The following is a 25,215-nucleotide window of genomic DNA, read 5'->3' on the forward strand; positions in this document are numbered from 1 at the left end:
GCTGGCATCCGAATGCATTTTCTTCTGCTTTGCAAAGAAGAGTCGTGAACTTCAAAACCCTGGAGACGGATTTTTAATCCTGCTTATTAGGCAAGGAAAACCCTCAATCCCCGGCCACCGGCCACCCCTCTCCGGAGACTCTGCAATCGCTGAGCGCTCACAGCAGGTACGTAAGTATTTGCTTTGGAGTCTCGTGTCAGTTTGGGGGTTTGAGGTGTCAGGAAGAGAAAGGGTCGAAGCAGTGGCACCGCTAAACAACCTGGTATTTAAGGTAAAGCTCTTGAATTCAGCAGAACCTGGCACTTGCTAATTTGGATGTGGTGTTTTTTAAAAAGATGCCTTTTTAGGGTGAAAGGGTAGGGTTCTCTCTGGTCTTTTTGTGTGTATGTGGGGGGGGGGGGGCGTTAAACCCTTCCCCGAGCAGAGAGGCTGGACGTCGGTGCCCGGGGCGAGCCACGCGCCGCGACCATCCGTCCAATCGACACGTTGCAGGTGAAGCCCCGTGTGCTGCACATCAGCGCGGCGGCGGCGTGAGTGTGCGCGGGGGTGAGTGTGCGCGGGGGTGAGTGTGAGTGCACGCGCGGGGGCGCGTGCGCGGCGGGGGCGTGTGTGCGCGCGTGTCAGTGTGCCCCTTCCAAGAAATGCCCAGTGTGCACCCCGTGCACAATCAGAACCCATTCAGCACAAGCCCGGGTGGGAGGACGCTGCTGCTGCAGGCGATGGGGAGAGCGAGACAGACATGTCAGCAGCAATGCAGATGGGGCTGGGGGCCGCACTTGCTGGCGAGTTAAGTGGGGATGGTGTTTCTGCGTGTGTGTGTGAGTGTGTGTTGCTATGTGGTGCCACTTCTCTCTCCCTGCCTCCTTCCTTCCCACTTCCCTCCTTTGCTTCCTCCCTCCCGCCCTCTCTCCGCTTCCATTCAGGTTGGCTTTCCCACCTCTCATCCATGCCTGTCCCAGGAATGGTATAGCCAGACCTTTTCTGAATTATTTATAGACCGGTGCCAGCTGTTTTCAATTCCTCTCGTGTGCACTCTGTGGGAAATGCGGGGTTTCCAACCCCCTTTTCCTTAAAACGAATTGATATCTTTTTCAGAAAGCATTTTTCCACCCTCCGGGGGACACTCGAATGAAACCCTGACCGCCTCTTTTTCCCCCTTAGGAAGGGGACGCTTTGGGAATGACCATGCTCCACGGAGGGACAGAGCCGGCCCCCAGCTTCTCCACACAGAGCCTTCTCCACTAAAGCTCCAAAAATCAAAAAAACCATAATTGCCAGAGGAATCATTAAAAAAATAGCCCAGCCACTAACCTCACATGCAAACGGAATAATTACTCTGGACTCTGCATTGTGAGCTGCTCTCCATACCCTGACTTGCCTTTGAATTCAACCTTTTTTCCTTTGAATTTGATCTCTTCAAGACACAAGATTAAAACAAAATTCACGCTAAATTGGATTTTAAATTACCTTCCTTTTATTTATCCTTCGTCTTTCTTATGTGGATATGCAATCGAGAAGAGGAGACTGGACATTCCCAACATGCTCACTCCCTTAATCCAACCGTCTAGAGGTTTGGCTTCTACAAACCAAGGTAAGGCACATTCTATTGTATTTGCTCCTCACCTGGGGTGAGGGATTCCTTCTTTATTTCTCTTCAAGTCCCTCAAGTGGATTTTTTGGAGGAAAAGGTAACACGATGTTAAAATAATGCTGTTTGGGGAAAAAGACTTATTACAAAGGGGGAAATCTCCCATGTTATTTCTTTCCTTCCTCATCAAACAGGTTTTGGGTTTTTTTTGAGGCAGTGGGGGGTGGATGTCTGTGGGAACAGAGTATATTGGATGGCATAAGGCTTTTTTATATGCAGACATGATGGGGAAACCTGTGTGATTTTCGAGTTAAATATCATTTTATTCACCCAGTGCTAAAGCTCTGATTTTTTTATGGGAATCTAGAAATCTTTTCATTCCCCAGGTTGGCTTTTCCCCTTGCCACTTCCATGCCTCTCTCTACCTCCTGTCTCTACCTGCCTAGGCATCCTTTCTGTGCCCTTAAAAAAATGAAGATAATGACTGAGATGACTGTGGCTATTGCCCTGAAGTCCACTTGCTGTCTGAGGGGTTGACACTGGGCCCAGAGATCCCGGGAGGCCTACTGCAGAGGGACAGGTCTAGGTGGGGAATCCGGCTGGTCTAAGAACACCTGGAATGGACGAATGCTGCAGGTTAAGAGGACTTAAATCTGAAGCTTGTAAAGACGGAATTCTGTCAGTATTCTGCTTCTACTTTGTATTTTTTGTGTGTGCTATTATTTTTGAGCTGTAAATTTCTCCTTCTGTCTACACATCTATTTATACCCACACATCCTCCAAGCAAACTGTTACTTCCCCACTCTTGCAAAATGGCTATCTTGCAGAGTTCTAAAACGCTGTGCATGTGGAAGGGGTGCAGAATTCGACACGTGAGCCTTTGTGTTAAACAAAGAGATGTGCTGTTTGCATGGGTTAGTCTTGTACTCTCGGGATAGAATTAATACTTTAATTTTTCCCCCTCCCATCATTCTTTAAAATATGTGAAATGTAGTTTGGCAGTGTTTTCATGTGCTTGAAAAGAGAAATAGCAGGAGAAATGGAAAAGACTCAGCTAATGACTGACTCTTCAGCTAGTCACTCATGTAATCCAAGACAACTCCAGAGGAAATCAGAATAGCCATGTGCTGGAGGGCCATGATGGTGAGCTGGCGGCTCCTCTCCTTGGTCCATGGGCCACATATCCCCAAACTCTGAAGGCTCTCAAGTGCAGCAATCAGGTTGAGATAAAGATCTTCAAAATAATGTAGCAGAAACATTAGCAACAATACTCTTTGTTAAAGTATTCTCCCCCCAAATCTTCTTTTTTCTGGTATTTTTTACAATAATACTTTGAAATAATCTGAACTACTGAAGGGATGTGGGAGAAGTAGCGGAAGGTCCTCATTTCTCAGCATCAGAGAAGATAGTTCCTCATTGTCCAAAAAGGATAGATTTGATCCACCTTCCCTACTCCCCTCCCCCAGGCTTTATTCTTTTGAACGTTTATTGCGTAACCACTAGTCTGTAAGCACGGTGTCATCAGAGTGAGAGGGTGGGACCCCACTTTGAGCCAGGTTCTCCTCATGTCCGCAAATAGCTGAGGTTATCTGATGTGCGCTCACCTTAGAGGCACCTGAGCTGGTTCTCCATCTGCTTCTACTCCTTCAAGTGGGAGGAGGAACTCTTAAAATTACTTCAAAATAGAACAGAGGCATGGGTGAGAAGTGCAGCTCCATGTGTGGTGATTTCATAGCTACAGATGAGCAAGGCAGGGTGGGGACCAAAGGGCACACGCCCTCTTCTGTAGGTCCTACCACAGTGACCTACACCGAGTAGGTCTTGTGTCATGTTTGTTGGTGGCAGAACTCCTTTGGACAGAGTCTCTGCCACTTTTGTCTTGGTTGCTAATGGGATTAAGCCAGGTTCCAGGCTTCCATTAGCCCCCATTATTTGGCCCCAAGACTAGGCAAAGGACAAGAGGTTAAAGGGGAGGGTGTTGAGGAGGAGGAGGGCCAGGCCATGGGAAAGCTACAAAGAGAAAAGAATGGCATGCCAGCTAGAAAGAGCTTGTTAGGATTCTAGGAGGAGTCACCACAGGTGGTCTGTGCCTTTTCCCCGCCCACTGCCATTTTAGAGACCCTGGGGAGGAGGAAGGTGTTCCTGCACCGCTGAGCAGACCTCCTGTGGCTCTGGGCTGTCTCAGGCCACTGCTCTCTCTATTTTCCCTCATAGCACAAAGAGCTGACTGGGTTCTATTTCGTCTGCTCTCTCTTTGCCCCCTCCCCTTACAGTGTGGGCTACAGGGGAAGGAGACGTGGCTGCTGCTGGGAGGGAGAAAGAGCAAATTTAATTTTAATCGGGGAGCCTTCATGATGTACAATTAAGAAAAAATTAATGGGAAATAAAGACTTCCCGGGAAAGTACGGTTTAAGGATGTTAGATTGGTGATTTCAAGGAAATCAGAACAGCATGGTTGTCTTCTCTCTCCATGTTTCAGGTGTAGCAAAGCATGATGGATCTGTGAACACGGAATGAGGTGGCATCTGAAAGACAGATGTTAATATGCAAGGAGAGGAGCAGGGTGTGTACCCCTGGATTGCCCTTCTCCTCTCCATTAATGCCATCCCTAGGAAGCCTGTTTAAGCAAAGAGTCTTGTTTTGCCACTGTTTGTGTGTATAATTTATGACAGGGGTGGATGTAGATAAAGAGGATAACTAAGGAGACAAAATGACAGAAAAGGAGAAGGAAGAAAAAAATTTCTCTAGTCACTACTTTGCACACCCAGTGTCTTTCTCTTAGGCTGAGCAAGAAGAGCGACTTCCTCTGGTGAAGGGAGGAACAGCAGGCCCCTTGATTTTGTATTCCTGCTTGACCTCCAGAAAGATGGCTTCAGAACCTTGACAGTCTTCCTTGACCTTCACGTCTAACACACTTCACACAGTGTGTGGAAGCACAGTGGGCACCCGGGAGGTGGACACACGGACTGAAATTTGTTGGTGGGATGAGTGGTTCTTGACAGGGAGAAAGGAGCGAGCAGACCCAGCCCTTGGCCACAGCACTGTTACCTTGTAAAACCTTCTCCTGTCTTCTCCATGAATATGACGAACTCGGGATGTAGGGTCTCTCCCCCTATTTTCATGCTCAAGAATAAGGTGACATGTCCACTACTACTAGCAGGTTAAAGCAAAAATGTTGTTAATATTTCTGAAGAAACCATAGCAAAAAAAAAAAAAAAAAAAAAAACCTGTACAAGCCAGGGATGGGAAAGGAGCCAGAGTGAAACACAATTCTAAAGGTTGGAAAACTGTTGTTCTGAATGATAACCTCTCCTTAACAGTGAAGCCTGGGGCTGACAGAACAACTCATCTCCTGTAACTCGTTGGGGTCAGGAGTGAATAAGCTCCTTTTCCTCACTGCCTCCTACACCCTCCTTAAGAATTCTAGAAACTTTGTCCTTTCAGCAAACTACATGTTCAGTCTCTGGCACTGTGTGTACAGTCGGATCTCGGTAAATAAATATAGATCAAAAGAGTTACTCGTCTAATGCATTGTTCACATTTATTAAAGTGCATGCCCTCTTTGCAACCACAAAAAGTCCCCAGGGAGAGTAGATTAGAGGTTGAGTTGATGCTGTCTTTTGGAGGGATGCAGAGGATAGAAGAACAGATGAGGGAGCAAGCATCACTCTGGGGAGGTAGGTTTCTGAGACTTACCTGTGGCTGTTAATGATGTGTCTGTGGCTATTACACAAGATCCATTGTGTGGATGAGTTCTTGGGGTTCTGTGAACCTGGAGAGGTGTGCTCAGAAACCTTTGGTTGGTTTCTTGTTGTTCTCCAACCAACCCTATTTTTGTCTTTTCACTTTCTAGTGCTTTCAGGTGAGATTGGCGGAGAAGGGACCTAGATAGAGCACATGTTGATCGCTTGTTGAAATCCTCCATGACCGCCCCAAGCAAAATAATTGCTCTGCCTTCTGCGCATCACCAGCACCTGTTTGTGGTCATCAGTACACTTTATCCTAATTCTGTCTACATGCCCTGTTTCTTTAAAAAGCGTGTGGGCTCCTCAAAGGCAGGGGGGGATAGTTTTTCCATTTGGAATCATTTGGACTTAGCATAGTGACTGGTGCATAATAGGTAGTTAAAAATATTAAATGAATGGAGAGAGGAAGTGAAATATTTAATTATAGATGATGCTATTTGTTGTTTGTTCTCATGGTATAGAACAGTTCGAAGTCATGATGCTAGATGACATCAGGAACGTCAGAGCTCTGTGACACTTCGGAAGGCATCTACTCTGACCTTCTCATTTAATAGATGAAGACGCTGAGATCCAGGGACACTGAGTTTTTTGCTTAAGGTTGTGTAAGCTGCTTCAGTGCCAGCGCTCTGGCCACCACACCGCTGACTCCCGTGAGATGTGGGAGCTCTCTGTGCATTTCAAATATCTACATGAGAACTTCTTAGATTTGATGGTATATAGGGGTCACCTGGGGATCTTGTTAAACTGCGCATTGATCCAGGTGGTCTGATGTGGTACCCGAGGTTCTGCATTTCTGGCAGTCTCCCAGGTGACGCCAAAGTTGATGGACCACGCGTGATGGGTCTGTATCAATCCTGCACCTAATTCTATATCATCGTTAACATTGGCAGCTCCACATATATATTCTGCTTTTGGGACATCTAGCATTTATGCTTTATTCTTAAAAGTAAGAAAAGAAAAATCAGAAAGGAACCTAGATATCTAAGTTCACCCATCTCCTCTCTACAATCACTCTTCCACCCATGTACATCTTTTGCCTCTTTCATCCTCTATTCATTTTTATTCTGGTCCTTCTCATAACTGATTCATCACTTTCTTTTTTTGTTCTCTTGCTTCTGGGTTCACCTATTTATTAATACCTTGTCCCTTTTCTTTCACACTCTCTTCTTTTAACTTTATTTTATGCCTTTTTTTCTGCTCAATTATTCAACAAACATTTGTTAAGAACCAATATTTGTCAAAGACTGTGTTATGAAAAAGAATTAGCTCTGGTCTGTACTTTTCAGCAGCCCATGATTTAATGGGGAGATGTGTAAGGAAATCATCATATATTTAGGTAAGATCTATAAAGGAGAAACCTGGGAGAATGAGGTGGGCTTTGTGGAGGGGTTGATGGTTATGCTACATCTTTAAGAATAAATAGGAGTTTATGGAAGGAGAGAATGGTAATTTTCAGAGGATGGAGAGCAGGCAGAGAGGCATGCTGGTGTAAAAGGGCGAGCTTCCTGCTTTTTCCTATGCTTTCCTTAACTTGGGGTGAAGAGCAACATAGGATTGTGTTGGTTCATTTATTAGGAATTTCGGATTCTGTGCACCAACCAGTTCATTTATTAGGAATTTTGGATTCCAAACAATGAGGCAGAGAATAAAGTCAGGGTCTTCTTAAAAGGACAGGGAAGAGACTGATTTTGGCTACAGTGATTCTACCCTTAATGACTCCTGGCCCTGTGTGTTAGGCTTGCCTCTGGAATGAACAAATGATACAATGTTCACTTCAGACCACCGGATTGCAGCTGACTTTGTCCATGCCATTAGAAAGAAAGGGACAGCTGCTAGTTGGGTTGTGGCCAAGCAGAGAGCTGGATCCTAGCCCAGGCCAAGCTACTCAGAGTGAAGGACCCGCTTAGCTCCATGTGTTCCTAGAGTAGCGAGATAGAGAGTTGCCGTGCCGCCAGACACTAGCTGCTTTCTTTAATGGCAGGGGGGAGTGAGGGAAGAAGAGGGGCTTAATTATCCCCAGGGAACTCACAGAATCCTTTTTGGTAGCGTTTATTAGATGGCCTGATGTTTCAGAAGTATTCTTCATGGGGATGCTCAGGTGTAGAGATGATGAAAAGACAGCTCTAGCCACCACTTGATTAAACTGCTGCATTGGTGCCTAAGGGAAGGTGGATTTGCAAAGCAGGTTCCTCTCAATTGTATTTGCAGCTTTTTCTGCTCTCTCTCCTTCTACCCCCTTCCACCCACTTTCACTCTTTCTATGCGAACTGTGATTTACATTCATTTTATTAGCAAAAGGAACCTAATGCTTGGCCTGAAGACTTTTTAAAGACCTGCTACATATAAAGAGAGCATCCTAGGTATTACGGTATGTGGATTAGCAAATGCCACCACTGGCTGACTTAAAGAACATTTATTCCAAGGCGACTTTAGGGGCAGGGTGGTGGAGGCATAGGGTCAAGGCCCTGCCTAGAGGAATGAGGGGAGGGGGAGAAGGAGAAGCAAAGCCCCACCCGCGGAGAGGCAGACCTGGAAGGAGAGAGAAGCCACAGGCTTTGACTCTGCTTGGAATCTGTCTGTATAAGGAGGAGGACATCTGCAGTAGACAACTTCCTAGATTAGGGCAATTTAAAGTTTCAACTAATTAACGTGCTTGACTCATAAAAGCCAAACTGTGCTCTGCACACGCCATTCTCCACGACTTTGCTCATTGCCTCACTCAGAACATGCATTTCCTTCTTTAGAAAGGAATTCAAGTTTAAATTTCTCATATTTTTATTTAGATTTTATAAAGCCCCTCTCAGGGCTTCAACTGGTTAGAATTTCTTAGGAAATCAGATTTTTTTTTTTGAGAGGTTGAACTTAAAAACAATGGCTGGATGAAAGCACCACCTCGTCGGAGGAGGGGAGAGGAGAGTCCTAGAGGAAACCTGAAGCTTAGGTGATGCCACTAATCCTTTTCCCAAAGCTAACGGTACTCTGTGAAAATGCCCAGATGTTCTACAGCGATGCTCCCACCTTCGGGGGCCTTAGTCTGGTCACTCAGCTGCTACAGTTGCCGATGTCTTCGGATCAGGGTTTTCCATGTGTGTCCAAATACACACCACACGCACCCCACACACTACACTTGTGTCTGTGAGGGTATGTTTGTGCAGTGACTTACCTACCAAATACAGTAGTCAGAAATAACCTTAAATGCATTAAATGTGTTTGTGCAGTTTAGGTCCACTAATGAATGTGAGGGGTGTATGTGTGTGTGTGTGTGTGTGTGTGTGTGAGAGAGAGAGAGAGAGAGAGAGAGACAGAGAAAGAGAGACATGGGATAATAAGAATTTTAACACTGACAAGCACCTTGAAGGTTATCTGTTCTCCACAACAACCATTTGAAAGCTATGCAAATAGTTCCGAGGTTTGCCACAGGGTCCGGAGCCTCGTCCACGTGTCAGAGCCACGTCCACTGAATCTCCCTTCAGCGCTTTCCCGTCCACTGCGCTGCCCCACTAGTCCCCTTGGGATACATGCATGTCCCTGAAGTCAGGGTGTTTCCTCCTCCACATATCTTCAGAGCCCAGGCTACTCCCAGATATGTAATGTCTTTAAAAATAGTAAGTTTTTCCAGGCTATCCAGGAGCTGCCCAGGTGATAATGGAGGAGGTGGTGGTCTTGGCAGTCAGAAGCTTTTCTTTGTTTCTGCTTGTGTTATTTTACTTTGTGACTGTGTGTGAGCCATTGACTGCGGGTCTTGATTTTCTTGATTCCGAAACAGTGAGTCAGGCTCAAGCAGTGTTCTTCCCCCAAGTTCAATAGAAAAATCACCTGCAGAGCTTCAACAAAAAACACAAACTCCCCTCACCCCCAAACAGCAGCAGCAGCAACAACAGCAACAAAAGCAATGATGTCCTGGCCTGGGCTGTACCCCAAAGAGTTAAATTAACATGTCTCAGGGAGAGATCCAGGCAGTGGTCATTTAAAAATTCCCCCTGGGGATTCTGATGTGCAGCCCTGTTTGGGAACCACTGGGCAAGGTGATTGACGAGGCGCCTATCAGCTCTAAGCATCATGCAGGCCTAGTGTTCTAACACGGAGAGCGAGACCCTATCACTGTTAAACGAGTGCATCACTAGCAGAGGAAGTTGGGATGTGCGGGGATTTAGTGTGCAGAGTGCACACAAGGGGTGGACCTGGTGTGGAATTAAGAGCAGAGCTGTATTTACTGTGGTCCTGAGCTCGAGCAACACTGACATGGGCCTGGGGTTGAAAGTGAGGAAAGTTAGGGAGCTGCTCTCCCTGACAGCCTTGGAACAGGCGTGGCTGTGAAACAGGGCAAGTGGCCCTTGGTTCGGCAAACATCCTCTGTTCCACTTAGTCTTTATTGAGGGTGCCCCATTTCTGGTTTGGAAAGGAAGCCTCATTTCACTCCTTTGTAACACTTAAGTGTAGGAAGACTATTAATAAATGGGGCTGGATAAGCGACCCTGATTGACTGGTGAGGGGTGTGAATGGTGCAATTATCTTGGCGCTGGTTGGAATTCACTAACCATGCTACCCTCCCTCTCAGTGCCTGACGTGGGATATTAAAGGCATGAAGAGGAGGAAGAGGGTAGGAGGCATTCAGTTTCGTTCTTTTCTGACTGGAACTTTAATTACTGATTATTAGGTTGGCCAGGTTAAGAGTTTTCTCACATCCTTCCTTTTTTGGTTCCCTCCCTTCCCCATTTTAAAATAAATAGGAGCCTAAATATACAGAGGTGAGGAAAAATCAGATTTATGGATCTGTATTGTTTAAAAAAGACAAACTGTAGAAAATAAAAATACTAGTTCTTTTTTTGGACATCTAATAGCAGTTGGAGATGCGAGGCACTAAATGTCCAGGAGAAACCCAGGAAGTGACCCATTGGTCTAAATTCCCAAATCGCTCTTGACTGGCCCCATGGGAGGAAGGACTGCGGAAGAAATCCTACCCTGGGCAAATACAGGTGCTCAGATTTGGAAGATCTTTCTTGGGTAGGAGATTGTTGACCCCAGTGCTTTTTGAAGAAAAAATAGTGGATGGGTTTTCTTAGAGCCTGCACATACAAGAGAAATCATTTGTTGTTGATTAATTTGCAATTTTTCCATGAGAACGAAGTTCATCCGTTATGTCACTTTATGTCCTCGGTGCTTAGCAGAATACTGCCTGCGTTATGGGCCGTGCTCAGAAAATGCCAGTTGCTGATAAAGATGATAATGGAAATGAGTGTGCATTGAGGATAAAGTTGGCATATTTATGCCTTTTATATTTCCACTTCCTTGTCATCCAAGCACCTCTTGATGCTCTGGTTGAATTTTACCAGAGTTGAATAGATGAGAGTATCTTTAGTGCTAGCTATAGGCTGACAGAATGAAACTGTTCCCATTTATTAGTGCCTCACTCCTTTGAGCGTCATTTTACACTGTGTTTAATAAGAGTCTTCTTTGAAAGCTCCCATTCATCACTGATTATACTTTTCCCCTTCCCTTCAGATTCCATGTAAATACTGGCCATTCCTCAAGGTCCATCCACCTCCAAGATTATCTTACCTACATATCTTGCTTGATCTTCCCAACTAGAAACAAGCCCCCACCAAGTTATTTGTCCACATACTATATTTTTTTTTCCTCTGCAGCACTTATCTTATGCTAGCTTTTGAGACAGATTTCTTATGGGCTTTCAAATGTCTTGTAATCCCCAAACATCTCCACTGTGCCGGGCTTTCTGGAATAAGTAGGATGATGGTTATTCACCTCCTCAGCCCCTCCTTTTTATTGTGTAGCAATTTCCAGTGATGCTTTGATTTCAACATAAAACTCAAGGTTGACTCTAAATGTATGAATGGTCTTTCAGTCACCATAGCAGGGGATCTAGTTTATTGATAAACTTGCATTTATGCGACAGAGACACGGGGTTAGGGAAGGGGGTGAGGTGATCCTAGAATTAGGTAGCCAATTTGTAGATCATTTTACAAATAAATGGTGGAATAAAAATGCTAAGAATTATGGCTATTAGTCCAAATACAATATTGAACAGTGACCCAAAAAGGAATTGCCTTGCCTTTGCTTAAGACAATTTACTGTTGAAATTGGGCCTCGAATTGATGATAGATATTTATGGTATGGCCATTGTATTTTGGGCTATGTTAACATATGTTATCTCATTTACTCCTCACCACAAGGCTGACGTTACTATTTTGTTTCCCAGATGACCAGAGTAAAGAGTAGAGAGCTCAATGTCACACAGCTGTAAGAGCAAGCCAGAATTTCAGCTTGCCCCCTCTGATTCTAACCCCTGACTCTTCAAATTGTATCGAGCTGCTGCCATGTAAAAGAAGATAAAGGGTTTATGTGGCGCCTAGAGGAAACTGGGGAACTGTAGACAGCACGTACTTTGAAACTTCAGCGAAAGCGACTTTCTTCTAGGTGTCTTCCCTTTGCGCCTTACTCTTGGCAAAAGGTAAAATTCTTTTCAAGTGGAAAAACGCATGCCCACAAAACAGCAAATTTGGGGACCTTAATTTAATTCGGTGAGAACAGAAGGTGAGAAATTCATGACACTGGCAGCCAGCATCTCTTCTGTCTCATGTAATGGTTAAGGCCTGGGCCCCGTCTTTTTAGCCTGTTCCTACCGTTCTGTGTGTACACTTCACCTCTGAATTTCAGACTCTGTTTCTTCTGGGAGGAAACGGTCCTGTTCTTTCTACTGTAATCTTGGCTATTTTGAAGATTACCCATTTTCTCGTACCTGTTTCTTTCTCGAACGCATTTATAAACTACTACTTTGAGTGGAGACTAATGGTTGGAGTAAAAGAATGGTAGTCAGGAATATTGCTTTGGCATTGGTTTTTATTATCAACAGTGATCATTGTTATTATTCTGTGACTTATACTTGCCTCATTCCAAAAATGATATGAGGAAGCTAGTTTTGTTTCAAACATCTGAGCAACTATTGACTCAGGGGGCACTTGTATAAAATAAACATAACGTGAAAGTTAAATTTCCTCTGTCTTTATTTTTCTAAGAAAAGAGGCTACCTCTTGGTACCTCACAGAGTTCAGGTGCCTTAGCTTTTTACCACATGCATGTTTTGAAACTATTTTTCTGTAATTTGAAGCAAAGATGTATTGAGAAAGAAGCCAGCCAATGGGCCAGGAAACCGGGTCCAATCTCAGCGTTGCCTCAGCTTTGTGTGGTTCAGGCAAAGGCCACAACCTCACTGAACTTCCTTCCTCATCTGTAAAATCAGATCTTCAGGGGAGACAGTTACCGTGTGTGGATCAAATGAGGAAACTTAAAGAATCCGCACAAACTGTAAGGTTAATATACACAAATTAATATTTTGGCTCAAAATAACAGCTTGCCATAGCCTTCAGTACAGGATGCCTCCTCCCAGTGGGCAAGAGTTAGGAAAGAATCGATGGGGCAGATGGCAACAGCAGCATTTGGAATGTAGAGCAGCACCCAGGCTTTGTGACCTGTGGTATTTTTTTTTCTTCATTTGTCTTTTTAGAGAGACGGGAAGGGAGGGAAAAAGAGAAGGACAGAAACATCTATGTGTGAGAGAAATATCCATAGGTTGCCTCTTGCACACCCCCATCTGGGGACCTGGCTTGCAACCCAGGCATTTGCCCTGACTGGGAATTGAACCAGCGACCTTTTGGTTCACAGGTCGGTACTCAGTCCACTGAGCCACGCTAGCCAGGGTGACATGTGGTTTTTAATCTGTGGTCTGTGTCTCCTTCTCAGGTTTTCTTTCATAGTATTTATCTAGCCAACTAGATAAATACTTGTCAGAAAGGAGAGGAAAACTAATCTTTCTAGCTTTATGTATAGAACTATTTTTTCCCAAGCTTATTTTTTATCTGTATGTAATCCAAGAAGAGTACTCTAAGTGTAATCCAAGATGGAGATGGTGACCCAAGCTGAGGAAAAGGATAATGTGAAAGGCTCTTTTGTACCCCAAGGCTTTGCTCATGCCTCTCGCTCTGTCTGGGGGCCCTCCTCACCTCTACCTAGCCTGCTTCACTCCTATTTTGCCTTCAACATTCAGCTCAGGAGTCCTCTGCTCCAGGTCCTCCTGGTCCTACTAGCCTGGAATCACGGGCCTCTTCATGCTCCCATAGACCTCGGTTGGAAATGACTCTTGTTGTGTCTCTATCCTGCCCGTCACCTAATGTGAATTTTTCAAGGGCAGAAACAGCCTCTCTCCTGTACCCTGTGTGTGCCTAACAGAGTTCTAGCACATGGTGGACATGTAATAAATAGCTGCTCACATGGTATATACGTCTTCTGGCCCTGTGCTCAGTGCTTTACATGCATTAATGAATTAAACAGCCCCAGCCACCCTAGGAGGTGTGTATAACGATCACCTACATTTTTATGGATGAGGATGGTGAGGCACAAAGAAGTTAAAGCTTGTTTGGCTAAAGTAGCAGACAGGATTTGAACTCAGCCATCTGTCTCAAGCTCACTCTCTTAAGCTTGATGCCCTCGCAGGGGTGTCCAATGTGCTGCTCATGGGCCACATGCGGCTCAGGATGGCTATGAATATGTGGTCCAACACAAAATCGCAAATTTACTTAAAACATTATGATGTGATTTTGTGATTGTGTGTCACAGTGTATTTAATGTGTGGCCCAAGACAACTCTTCTTCTTCCAGTGTGGCCCAGAGACTCCAAAAGGTTAGATACCCCTGCTCCAGCTTTGTAGTAAATGTTTATGGTGGACTTGAACGCCGGAGACTTAGAAGAAGCATGTTGTGTGTCCAGTTCTATGTAGTGAGGCTGGTGGAAAGAAGAGAAGCAGGTACACTGCAGAACTTGAAGGGTGGTTAGGACTTGGACTTGGATGGATTTTTGTGGACTTCGTTCTCCTGATGTGCTTGTTAGATACAGGACACACCCAGAGCTGTCTTCCAGAAATGCATGGGAATGTGATTAGTGTAATGATCATTGAGTTTTGAAGAGGATGAAGTGGGTTGTATTTCTGGTACTTGTACTTCTCAACTGCTTGCTGTCACCATTACATTCCCTAAGTTTTCCTGGCTACTGTTTCCTTTAGTGGCTACTATTTCGGGGGTGCTGGGGGTCCTACTGGCCTGCATCCTCCTTGATCCTTTCTCACTAATGTGGTGGTAGATGGCAGGAAAATTCCTTTTAGAATTTACTCAGAAAACAGTGGTTGAGAGCAAGAACTCAGGAGTCAGATATCCAAATTTCTGTCCTGCCCCTTATTAGTTTCCTGGGCAAATGTCCTCACTTCTCTGCACCCCCTGAATCCTTACTATAAGTGAGTTATTAATAATTCTGGCCTTTCAGTTATTGTGAAAATTGAGTTATTTCACTTTGAACAGTACTTATCACAGAGTAAGTATCCAATAAGTATTAACAACTATAATGGCTCCTGGTCCTAACCTTGTCAGGGTCAGTTTGGGTGGTGAGGGTATAATGCACAATTGTCTCGTGTGTGGGACAGTTGTTCCTGAATTAGAGGCTTCCAGATCAGGATGGGCCTGACTTCTTTGAGTATCTCATCAAAACACAGCTGACAAGAGAAGAAAGTATGGCCAAGAGCTGGCCTGTTCCACATGTCCCTAGACTATTGAGAGAACATGAATTCTTGGTACAAAAAATGCAGACGGTACCCACAAATAGGAACCAATTCATTAAGGATTTAAAGGTTGAAATGAGCTTTTGGCAAAGTGACCATGAATTGATCAAACACAGGGCAAAATGAAAATCAGTAAGGAAATCTGTAAAGAACAAACAAATTTTGAGGGAGAAAGGGAAGTTTCAGTGAAAGAAGGTGACAGATGCAAAGACAAACCAACTTGGATGTAAAAATAACAATTACTTACATTTCTGGAGTGCTTTATAGTACACCAAAGGTTTTCTCATGTATTTCCTTCCCAACACGTATTTGATCTCCCGATGAACCCGTTCAGGGGGATTCTGGGCAGGAACTATTATCTGCATTTTACAGATGAAGAAATTGAGGTACAGAGGGCTGTAGTGATTGTTCAAAATTTTCTAGTCAAGAAGAAGAAAGCGATGAAACTCAATCACAGCTTTTCTAAATCTCAAAGAAGAAAATGTCCAGGCTTTTTCTTCTTTTCCTCTGCTTTGAGAGAGTCCAGGAGAGCAGCTTGTGTTGGTAGAGAAAGCTTAGAGGAAGCCTCAATTGATACACAAAGAAGTTACTCTAAAAAGAAAAACATGTTTGGTGGGCAAGTGAGCATATTTAGAAATATTAAAGGTTGTGAAATCTGAAAAGTCAACATGTTATGCAAAAGATATAAGGGTTTAGGGCAAGAGAATTATTACTATTTTACTTCTCTATATTTTTCTTTGCATTCCAAAATTTTCACAGTGAAGTGCATTCTCCTAATGAGAAAATATATGGAAATAAAAAATAAGAACTCTGATTATATCAGGAATTAGATAAAGGTGAATGGGTAAAAAGTGTATCCTTACTCTCTTAGGAAGACAACTGGAACTGGTTACCAACATAGAGTCACCTGCGTGTGTGTGGAGGGTGTGTATGTGTGTGTATGGTCTGGACTCTAGTGTAGGTTTAGGGAACACAAAACCAAGTTAAAACTGGAGAGCTTTCTGAAACATTAATTAAGAAGAGAGAATAAGTAACCTCAGGTCTTGGCGACAGATTCTAAAATGCCTTCAACGAGGAAGTGGTTGCTGCGGGGCCAGAGGCTGCCATTTGAGGGAGTCATGGAGGAGTGGAAAGATATCTGAGGGCCAGCTTATGACCTTTTAAAAAAATAGATGATGGCTGGAAATTACAAACTCATAAGCATTAGTGTTAAGTTGGAAAAAAAATATTGAACCTAATAGTCAGTTACCGACCCCTTGAAGAAACCAGGGCAAGTAATCACCAAAATGGCTTTCTTAAAGAACAAACCCTATTAGATCTGTGGTTTTAGGAGAAGGACAGGCTTGGCAGGCTATAGGAAACCAAAATATGTAACTAAGAAAAAGTCATGAAAATTTTAGATCAGAATTCCCCTGAGATCCTATCATTTAAACAGGGAAAATGGTGCGGGTTAAATAGCTCAAAATGGACCGACGGGCAGTGGCTGCCGGGTAGGGTGATGTCGTAGAAGTGCCGGCCTCTCTGCCAAAGGGAAGAAGGGCTGTGCTCCTGGCTGAGGGTGAAGAGGTGTCCTGCCAGAGTTGACTTTGCGACCGTAGGACATGGGAACAGCCCAGCTTGCAGCCTCTGCAGGCCGTGCTGCCACCCTGCTCCTCACTTTATCTCTGCCACTCCTCCCACTCCCAGTCCATAAATGCATGACATCAACGGTTCCTAAAATGCGTGCTCATGTTTATGCAAGCCTAGTTTCATGCAAACTCCCGAAATTCCACTCAAAGTATTACAGGGCTTAGGATCCCTGGAGCTCATCCGTGGATGTCAGGTTAAGACCCCCTATACTAGACCATGTGTCTAAGGCACACCCTGGCAGGTATTCCTCCAGGTATTTATCTCAGGAAGGTGGGGACCGTGGGGAAGAACTTTCCTGGATGTCGCAACTCCTTTGTTCAGGTTAACCAGCCTCATGGCTTCACTTACAGGGCATTTATGAAGGCTTGCCACCACGTAAAGGGCTCTGGCGTCTCCTTGCCACGGAATTAGGCATAATGCTTGTCCTCTGAGCCAGCAGACCATGCACTGAGACTTGGGCAGAAAAGACTGGAGAAGGAGGCAGAATGGAAGTGACCTAAAGGGAGCCCACACCAAGTGCCATAGGTGCACGGGGACGCTGGCCTAGACGTGAGCCTGAGCAAGCCAGCTCAGCCACTGGGAGCTGGAAGATTCACGTGCTTTAAAGGGATGAATGTAATTCAGATGAACCTGGCATAAAAGAACATTAGTTTTATTACTTTCTTCACTATTCCCGTCCTCTCCCAATCTACCCCAGCTGACTCCTTGACTCTTGACTAAGGCCCTGAGAACAAATTCTAGCCAGAGATGAATTCCTCTGTGGGACCCCAGAATGAAACTTCTTAGATTTCCATTAGGATCTCCCTTCTCTTCCAAAAGAGTGGACATTCGGTGTCCACTCTTCCTCTTTGGAGCTCCTCCTTACCCTGCTTAAAATGGGAGCTTGGTCTCTACTTTCTATTGGGTGTCAGGCAGAGTCTTTCCAGGGCTCCTCAGTTTCCACATCCTCAGGATTTCTAGGCTGGAACTGCTGTGACTTCTAAACCAAGGCAAACCTAGCTTTTGACCAGTGTCAGTCTGGAAATACAGACTGAAGCCCCACTACTACTGCCCGCAGAAGCCGCCAAGTCTTCCATGTACAAGGGACTAGAGTTCAGAGGCCCAAGTGTGCCGCTTGCTACCAAATGACCTTGGGTAAGGCACCTTATGTTTTGGCCCTCGGCTTTCCTCTTCTGTAAAATGCAGGTTATGTGAAAGTCAGATGAGGTAAAGTATATAAAGTGCTTGGAACTTAGCTTTTTTCCTCTCCCATCTACACCCTGTGAGCAATGCCGGTGAGTTCTCAGAAGGGCAGGAAAAAGAAAATGCTGACGATCCTTGCTGGCCTTTTCCATCTTCTATTGCTTCCACACGAATGCCCCCCCTACCCCATTCCTCAGCAGTCCTCCACCATGCCTCTGGTGTGAAGAGGAGAAGAAATGTAGAACCTGGGGGTATTCGTTCTGCATATGAGGGAGACAGAGTGAAGTGTGTGAAATCCAGTGGCCCAGGATGACCTGAGGGGATGTTATGAGGTATGTCTAGGGGGCTCAGGAGGCTGAGAGCCTTGCGTCACTAGAGACAATGGCAGTAGCAAAGAAAGAGAGAAAAAAAGAAAAATGATGAAAGACAGATGCCTTATCCAGGACATCAACTTCAACCAAGTTCTTTGGCTTTTTCTCCACTTTGTGTGTGGAGGAGGACAAAAACAGGGATGGGGAGAAAAAGAAAGAGGGAGGGTAGAAAGGAAAGGGGAGATGGAGAGGGGCTGTCAGGAGGCTTCCACCTCCCAGACAGTGGGGGCCGGACTAGTGCTACCTGGGTGCCTGTCTAACCGTGGTCCTGAGACGGGCAGCGCCGCCGCCCCATTGACGGCAGCGTCAATGGCAGTTTTGACACACTTCGGGGGGTGGGAGAGTCAGAAAGCTGCAGCCGCTCTGTCACCCCGGGAAGTTCTGTCTGGACTCCAGGGACTTTCTGCAGCCCCTCTGTGGAGGGTAGCCGCCTGCCCACCGCTCACTCAGGGGATAAGGTCCCCGTGATAATCCAGCCCACTGCCCAGCAGATAGCTCCCGTCTCTAACTTGTTCTGTGTACATTCCTTTGTCTGATTCCTCCTCTAAATGGTGGCAAACAGACATTTTGGGAAGGAATTAAGCATTATGAGTTCACAGAATGTCAAACATTCAAATGGCAAATACAAATCAATTTTGAATTTATCTGGGTTTTATGTCATTTGTACTATGGTGCCTACCATCAGCAATTTATGCTTAATTTTAGACAAAATGAATGTGGTTTGCTAAAATCTGAGTTCAATAACTGCAGGCTGGTGGGATACGGTCTTTGGGAAAAATCCTTCTAATTCTGTCAAAGAAGGGCACTGGGTCCTGAGGTCCCTTTGCTATCGAAATCAGGGGTGGGAATGAGGTGGGTGGGGAGGCAAGAAGGGCCTCCCTCTGTTCCTGCTTGTTCCTCGGTTCAGTTGGGCTCTGGCCCAAATGCAGCTGGAGGATAAAGCTGCTGCCAAGAAAAGCCGTGCTCCCTGCTGCTCACCGTGTGGAAGAGCCAGCTCGGTGCACACGTGTGTGCCTGTGTGTGTTCTCTGTGTGTGTGTCAGAAACAGAGAAATCGGCAGAGAATATGAATGAGAAATCATTCCTTCACAGGGTACAGGAAACTTTAGAGACTGTTCACAAGGGCATCAATTTTGATTTGCGCTTGGCACCAGCATATTTGAAATGCGGCCAGGTGGTTCTCATGTACAGCCAGGCTCCAGCACTGCTACTGCAGACCCTCTGCCCCGGCTCTCCCACACCTGCTCCTTTGTCTTGTGTGTGCATAGTTATGCTTCGCTGCCAGCAGCGTGCTCACAGCAGCCACTCTAAGAGAGGAAGGCAGTCCCTGACTTGTCTTGTCTGCCTACCAATGGACCCATGTTTCTAGAAGACATGGTGGATTGATTGAATAAACGCTCTTAACCCTGTAATTTTATGCACACAGCTCCTCATGCTGTGGAAATAACTGTTCTTAGATTTTTCATTGTGAGTGGATTGTTCAGATTGCCCAGAGGGAAAGAACTTTCTCTAATTTTAATATAACAAGTGTTTATTTAGCTATTCAGTTAAAGTAGTCAACATTTTCACTCTTTATTCCATTTGCTGCTATATTTCCAAATATACACTGAAGAAACTTTTTAGCATGTTGGAATCATGAGTTCTCGCACATTTCCATCGTACATCAACCGCTTACCAGCTGACACGCACCCTTCACTTACCTGCACCGCCCCTCCACTCAGGTCTCCGGCAGTGCTCCTTCCCTACATTCCAGCGTCTTTCTCAGCCTCTCCCTTGAAGACCTGGGTTCACCCTCCCGGGACCTTCAGGCTTTGCTTCTTCTAATTCATTTAGATCACTGACCCTTGACTGGTCAACATGGAATCCCTGGTTGCTTCCCTCCCCTCCCCACTCTGCCACTTTATGTTTCATCACACTCTAGCTTAATTTCTCCATTACTGGCCCATCAACTTACAGTCATATCTACTTTTCTGTTCTGTCGCTTATGTTCCTAAGGGCAGATGAAGGAAATCCCAAAAGGGAGCTCATCTGGCCTGCCTCAGCCCTTCCTTCCAGAATGTCATTATCACTGAAAGAGGGGGTGACTAGCCTTTGATAATGATCCCCACTATCACATGCTTGCCTGGTTCTCAAATATCACCTCCCTGAGCTGATGCATCCTTTGCTCCATACTGCTACTCACAGTTGATGACCTCATTACACGTGGCTGAGAAAATCAGTGCTCTCTGGTGTGAATGTCCATGCTCATCCTCTTTTCAATATAAACATTCATTGTTTGCTGGAAATGTCAGAGGGGCTTTTGTCCTGTCTTTCACAACTTTGCCAACCTTTGTCCCCAACCCAGTTAATTTTTCATTAGGAGTTTTGCCATCATACTCAGGGCCCCTCACCTTTCCTGATATCATGAAATCTGTCTTCCCATTGCTATCACTGCTGCTTTCATTGTTGTCATCCTAAAGCCTTTTTATCCAAAATGAAATTCATTTTGCCCCCAACCCAATCCCTCTTTCTGGGATCCCTGTTTTTTGGCGAGTACCAGCATTCTCCCCGTGCCTCAGGCCAGTCCTTCAGGGCTCTTGTACCTCTTCCTAATACTCTTTTCCAGCCCCTGATGGTCTCCGTGGAATCTGTCTTCACGTGCTTTTGCATGTGATCGCTCCTTTCCACAAGTTAGTAGCGCCTTGAGGTGCAACCATGGACCTTGCCTGAAGATGGCTGTTCCTAGTGGTGGGACCTTTGAAAAATCACAGACCTCTTCTGAGTTTTGGTTTCTCATTTATATAATGGGGCTAATAATAGTGCAGCTGGTTCAAAATGTTCTTTTGAGGCTTAAATAAATGAATACCTATGAAGTAGTTAGAACAGTGTCTGACACCTTGTGAGTGTTCAATAAATGTTAGATGTTGTTATTACCTATACATCAGTGGTTCTTAGGTGGGAATCATTTTGCCTCTCAGAGGACATTTGGCTATGTCTAGAAGCATTACTGAATTTCATGACTAGGGGAAAGGGAAGCTACCATCGTTTAGTGGGGAGCGGCCAGGGGTTCTGCTAAACCTCCAACAGTGTACAGGGTGGCTTCCGGAAACATCATGCAGCCCGGATGGCAGTGGTCTCCAGGTTGAGAAATGCTGCTCTACAGCTTGGCCCCAGAAACTGCCACCAGTGTCCCGAGGTGTAATTTAGTGCCCATATCTATCTTTTTTTCTCAGTCCTCAACTCTTTGGAAGGCTCGTTTTATCACATGGTTTCAGTTACAAACTGATTTTGATGGTTCTCAAATCTACATTTCCAGCCTCCTGATTATGTCTCCAGTGGTTTTCCCTGGGCTCATTCTCTTGATATTGGAAAATGTTAAAGGGATAAAAAAAGACCAGTGTTCCTCTTCCATCTCCATTCCGATGGCCACCCTTTCCCCACATTTCCATTGTTGCTAATGGCACTCTGTCCTGGCTCCGGTTCTCTCTGGCGCTGTCTCCAAGCCCGCACCTCCAGTCTATACCAGTTGCTGCCAGTTCTTGCTCAGCATTGTTTCCTTCCATCCTCATTTCCATTTCCATGGCTACTGCTTAGTGCCGGACTCTGGCCGGCTTCCCTGTCTCCCCTCCTCGCCTCCTTCCTCCACACAGCTGCTGGAATTGTCTTCATTAAACACTGTTTTCCTCTGCTCAAGAATCCACAGTGGCTCTCCATCAACACTTATTAGCAAAAGGAAATTCCCCATGGAGCCCGGTAAGGCCTGACCTCCCTCTGCATTGTGCCCCGACCTGAGCAGCCGCCAGCCTTTGTGTGACTCCCCACAGGTCTCTGGGTGCTCACCTGTCTGAGCTCCTTTTGTCCTTGTCTCTACACCTTGAGGTGTTATAAGTTCCCTCCCTAGAAAGCCTTCTTCACTCTTTCTCTCTCTTTTTTTTTTTTTTTGCCAAACTATGTCTGTTGCCTCTTTCAAAAGCTGTCTGAGTTTTGAACTGCCCCAGGAAAACTTCCTGAATAACTAACCCCTCATATTCTCCTTGTCCTATGAATTAATATCTCATTTTTGTCTTAAGTACTTATTAGACTTGACCTACATTAATTTGTACCTGCTGATGTGTATAAAGAATCCCTAAGTATTTTTAAAGCTTTTTCAAATGTATATGTTTTACTCTCCCCACCTTTTCCTTTGATAGTACCTCTTAAAAAAAAAACAAACACCTAATACCCAGAGTCAAAATAGAGTGCATTGGTTAGAGCAGGGCTTCAGCAGGGCCGGCTCTCTGTCTTTCCCCCACCTCAAAGCCCGGGAGGAACACCAAGGACATAGTTTATAGGTAACTTTAAAATGACCTGCTGTTCTCTTTGTGGTTGTGTTGGTGATGGGTGGTAGGAGGAGGAGAAGGTAAATCCAGGTTTGCCGAACACAGGTCCAAAAGTGACTCTCCTAAAGAGGCTGCCAAGGGAGCGAGGGTGTGGTGTGAGAACACACCAGGGCCACAGCCTGAGCACTTGCTAGTGGAGATCCTTCACAGGGAGGGAGGGAGAACTAGGGATCTTCCAGCCCTGTGCACGCTGGGTGTTTTCATTTATGAGAGTGACATCTAGCTATTGGTTAGCACTTTGCAACAAACAGGGCAATCTTAAATAAATGATCTCATTTAATTTATGAGGTAGACGATCATATTCCATTCTGCAGCTGAGGAAACTAAGGCCAGGAGGATTAGGGGATTTGCCCCTGGAGCTCATGACTATTGTGAATTCCGGGTTCTTCCTATTGTACTCTAATACCTCATCTTACTCTGTAGATAAGGCTTCAAGGGTTACCATTCATACCTTTATTTTACAGATTGGGCTGCCAAGTGATTCCCTGGTGACATTGGAGCCCTTGATAAGTAAACCTGGGCCTAGAATTAACTGCTAATTAGTGCTCTTCCCACTTTATCACCAACATTACATTTGATTCCTAACCCAAGGTGCAAGTAGACCTCTTCATAGCAACCTTGAGACCAGTGCTGTTCAATAGAAATTTCTGCCGTGGTGGACATGTTCCATAGCTCTGCTTTCCAACGCAACAGCCACTAGCCACATGCGGCCAGTGAGCCTGGAGAACTTACATAGTCACATGAGGTTGGTGGTCTCCACATTGGACACCACAGCTCTAGACTCACTGTTTTCTTATTCTTGTCAGAATGAGTAGTTTGCCTATCTGGGTTTTTACCTCATCTGCGTTCCCTTTTCACTGGGTCACAGTAAACCTGGATGAACCGGGAGCCCACTGGAAGCTGGCATCATCTGAGTCCAGATCCTTTGTAAGAGAGAGAAGAGATGAGCATGTTGACTGCTGCCCTGGGTGGGAAGCGTTTGTGGAGGAGAAACAGCCAGTTCCTGGATCTCTTCCCTCCCAGCAGCCTCATGAGAGCCCAACACTCAACATGTGGGGATCTCTGCCTCTTCCCTCAGGAAACAGGCTTAGGGAGGGGGCTGAACTGCTTCAGAGGTTGACATGGACGGGGGTCTGAGGAGGTGTCTTCTCCATGTGGCCTGGTGGGACGTTGTTAAGGAAATGTGAGGGAGTTCCTTTGGTGCTTCTATCTTTAACGCTGAGAAATACCTCAGAAGTACCTTGTGGTTGAAGCCTCTCTTTACAGCTCTCTCCACCTCTCTGTTGCTCTCTAGTGTGTTTGTGTGTGTCTGCTTGGGTGCATGCACATCTTTGTTACCATATCTTGCATTGCTTCAAAAATGCTAGCTACTGTCTTTCCTGAGGCTTCCAATGACACACTTGTTACAGCTGAGTCCGAGAGTGCATCCGAAAATGACAAAACCCCAGGAGTATATAGCTAATGAGAGTGATAGGTGTGTGGTGTGGCCCGGCCTTCTTTTTGCCCGTTCCTTCCCCCTTTCTTGTTCACGTATTCTGTTCAACTTGAATTTTAATCTAGTTTATTATTTATGCCTACAAGAAAAAAAATACTGAACTCTGTAACCTATGAGATATAAGGCACTGGGAGCTCTCATCCTAGATAAATTGAGTCTGTTTCCTCATGGAGAAGAAGGATAGAGGAAGAAAGAACTTTCCATAGAAAGTCAGTCTTTAATTATAGGACTAGACAGAGGATTATGAGCTCTGATTTTTTGTGTCCAGAGAAGTTGTGGAACTGGATAATCTTAATATTAACTGATTAATGGACACAGATGCTGCTCATCCACGTAAAAATCTATCCTTTTGCTCTTTATTGCCATGTACGCCTATGGGAACGTGGAAGTCTGTTCTTTGGCAGCTCATGGGCTTGCTGGTGAACCCTCAGGAGACGCTTCAGGATTCACTCGTGATGTCTCAGCTCGTCGTTGGGCAGACAGATGTGACACCACACGGGGCATCCAGAGTCCATACGGAGTGAACAGTTTGGAGGCAGTGACTTGGAGAACAAGGCACTCGTATTCAGACTGAAGCTTTTAAAACAGGGCAAGGGTAGGAGCATTCAGGGCAACTGTGACAGAGAGAAAGAGTTATGACCCTGATGAGAGATTTTTACAAAATTTTCTCTGAGGAATATGGATTTTAAGAACATAACTCATATGGCCCTGAGTTGTCTTTTAAATCAGAGATCTAATCACATCTGCCTTCTCTGAAACCTTTAATGGCTCATTATTGCATGCAGAATGAAGTCCTTGCTGTCCCCCACTGGCATGCCCAGGCACCCAAGGTTGGGTTCCCACAGGCCTGTGCAGCCTCCCGCTCACGGTGCCGCGTTCTCTCTGCTCCCTGCTCTCATTATCTGTGTCCTGAGCGCGTGCCCTTGACAGACTTCCTTGGCTTTGCTCAAACTATTCCTTTGTTCCTTCAGTCAGGTATATCCTCACCGCTCCATCTGGCTTTGTCAGAATTCTAGCCATTCTTCAAGGTCCCATTGCAATCTCACCTCCTCTAGGAAGCCTTCCCATATCCTTCCACAGGATATGGGGAGAGGCCACACAGCTGGCACGTTTCTACTTCCTGCATTTTTAGGTATCACTCTGTATTCTCCACAGCGCTTGTCACTGCTAAGTCTCATTCCAGTCATTAGGGTACGTGTCTGACTCTACCTCTTGATGGTTGGTC

The 25,215-nt window shown here is 45.3% G+C and overlaps 1 protein-coding gene across 1 annotated transcript in view; it reads left to right on the forward strand.

Moving 5' to 3' along the window:
* Positions 1-1,400: 1,400 nt before the first annotated feature.
* GRIN2B (glutamate ionotropic receptor NMDA type subunit 2B) overlaps positions 1,401-25,215 on the forward strand; it is a 400,196-nt gene continuing 376,381 nt past the window's right edge. Inside the window, exon 1 of the mRNA XM_053921780.2 lies at positions 1,401-1,591. The gene's annotated coding sequence lies outside the window, so the exon portion shown is untranslated. The remainder of the gene's footprint in view (positions 1,592-25,215) is intronic.

This window comes from Desmodus rotundus, chromosome 3 (assembly GCF_022682495.2).
Source record: "Desmodus rotundus isolate HL8 chromosome 3, HLdesRot8A.1, whole genome shotgun sequence".
Lineage (NCBI taxonomy): Eukaryota > Metazoa > Chordata > Mammalia > Chiroptera > Phyllostomidae > Desmodus > Desmodus rotundus.